Source organism: Oncorhynchus masou, chromosome 18, assembly GCF_036934945.1.
Source record: "Oncorhynchus masou masou isolate Uvic2021 chromosome 18, UVic_Omas_1.1, whole genome shotgun sequence".
In the NCBI taxonomy this organism is placed as follows: domain Eukaryota; kingdom Metazoa; phylum Chordata; class Actinopteri; order Salmoniformes; family Salmonidae; genus Oncorhynchus; species Oncorhynchus masou.
Window position 1 is genome coordinate 8311449 of NC_088229.1, and position 2500 is coordinate 8313948.

Genomic DNA, 2500 nt, shown 5'->3' on the forward strand with positions numbered 1-2500 from the left:
AGCACAGTATAGGCTTAGTGAAACTCTTCTAGAAATGGATGGGCTGCACAGTTACTATTAATACAGTCAATTACTATTTGTTTATAAAAAATAATATGATTTTATTTGGATAATATAACTTTTTACCTATACAGCCTCCTTTTCCCCTTTCACTGTTGTGTTTTAGCTGGGATGAACTGAAACACAGCAATGTGAGTCTGTGCTGGTTTCTCCATACAATTACAATGATTCTATGGTTTTCAGTCTCATTCTCTCTGTTTCTTTCTGGGGTGCCGTTTGGAAAGTTGAACCGTCATTTTGGCAATGAAACACAGCGAAAGATGTCAGATGTTGTGTGTGTAAAGCAATGCAGTTGATATATTGTATCATGTAGGCATGTGTTTCTATACAGCAATACAAATCAAATACATTTCCCTGTGATACAAATCAAATACATTTCCCTGTGATACAAATAAAATACATTTCCCTGATAAAATATTAAAACTGTCTCTCTTGTCCATCTGTCCGTCCGTCTCATAGCCCCTCCCCCTCTCTCTCTGTCACTCTCTCTCTCTCTCTCTTGCTCTCTCTTGCTCTTTCTCTCGCTCTGTCTCTCTCTCACTCTCTCGCTCTGTCTCTCTCTCTCTCGCTCTGTCTCTCTCTCTCTTGCTCTCTCTTTCGCTCTCTCACTCTGTCTCTCTCTCTCGCTCTCTCTCTCTCGCTCTGTCTCTCTCGCGCTCTCTCTCTCACTCTCTCTCTCACTTTGTCTCTCGCTCTCTCTCTCTCTTTCTCTCACTCTGCTCTGTCTGCTCTCTCTCTCTCTCTCTGTCTCTCTCTCACTCTCGCTCTCTCTCACTCTGTCTCTCTCGCTCTCTCTCTCTCGCTCTGTCTCTCTCTCTCGCTCTGTCTCTCTCTCAATTCAATTCAATTCAAGGGGCTTTATTGGCATGGGTAACATGTGTTAACATTGCCAAAGCAAGTAAGGTAGATAATATATAGGGTGAAATAAACAATACAAATTAACAGTAGACATCACACATACAGAAGTTTCAAAACAATAAAGACATTACAAATGTCATATTATTTATATATATATATATATATATATATATATATATATATATATATATATATATATATATATACACAGTGTTTTTACAATGTACAAATGGTAAAGGACACAAGATAAAATAAATAAGCATAGATATGGGTTGTATTTACAATGGTGCGTGTTCTTCACTGGTTGCCCTTTTCTCGTGGCAACAGGTTACAAATCTTGCTGCTCTGATGGCACACTGTGGAATTTCACCCAGTAGATATGGGAGTTTTTCAAAATTGGATTTGTTTTCAAATTCTTTGTGGATCTGTGTAATCTGAGGGAAATATGTCTCTCTAATATGGTCATACATTGGCCAGGAGGTTAGGAAGTGCAGCTCAGTTTCCACCTCATTTTGTGGGCAGTGAGCACATAGCCTGTCTTCTCTTGAACGCTATGTCTGCCTACGGCGGACTTTCTCAATAGCAAGGCTATGCTCGCTGAGTCTGTACATAGTCAAAGCTTTCCTTAATTTTGGGTCAGTCACAGTGGTCAGGTATTCTGCCACTGTGTAATCTCTGTTTAGGGCCAAATAGCATTCTAGTTTGCTCTGTTTTTTTGTTAATTTTTTCCAATGTGTCAAGTAATTATCTTTGTGTTTTCTCATGATTTGGTTGGGTCTAATTGTGCTGCAGTCATGGGGCTCTGTAGTGTGTGTTTGTGAACAGAGCCCCATGACCAGCTTGCTTTGGGGACTCTTCTCCAGGTTCATCTCTCTGTAGGTGATGGCTTTGTTGTGGAAGGTTTGGGAATCGCTTCCTTTTAGGTGGTTATAGAATTTAACAGATCTTTTCTGGATTTTGATAATTAGTGGGTATCGGCCTAATTCTGCTCTGCATGCATTATTTGGTGTTCTGCGTTGTACATGGAGGATTTCTGGAATTCTGCGTGCAGAGTCTCAATTTGGTGTTTGTCCCATTTTGTGAAGTCTTGGTTGGTGAGCGGACCCCAGACCTCACAACCATAAAGGGCAATGGGCTCTATGACTGATTCAAGTATTTTTAGCCAAATCCTAATTGGTATGTTGAAATTTATGTTCCTTTTGATGGCATAGAATGCCCTTCTTGCCTTGTCTCTCAGATCGTTCACAGCTTTGTGGAAGTTACCTGTGGCGCTGATGTTTAGGCCAAGGTATGTATAGTTTTTTGTGTGCTCTAGGGGAACAGTGTGTAGATGGAATTTGTATTTGTGGTCCTGGTGACTGGACCTTTTTTGGAACACCATTATTTTGGTCTTACTGAGATTTACTGTCAAGGCCCAGGTCTGACAGAATCTGTGCATAAGATCTAGGTGCTGCTGTAGGCCCTCCGTGGTTGGTGACAGAAGCACCAGATCATCAGCAAACAGCAGACATTTGACTTCAGATTCTAGTAGGGTGAGGCCGGGTGCTGCAGACTTTTCTAGTGCCCGCGCCAGTTCGTTGAT

The 2500-nt window shown here is 41.1% G+C and overlaps 1 protein-coding gene across 1 annotated transcript in view; it reads left to right on the forward strand.

Moving 5' to 3' along the window:
- Positions 1–469, forward strand: part of LOC135503902 (potassium voltage-gated channel subfamily C member 1-like) — a 51993-nt gene extending 51524 nt beyond the window's left edge. The window contains exon 5 of the mRNA XM_064922084.1: positions 1–469. This exon is cut by the window's left edge and continues 2299 nt beyond it. The gene's annotated coding sequence lies outside the window, so the exon portion shown is untranslated.
- Positions 470–2500: the final 2031 nt, after the last annotated feature.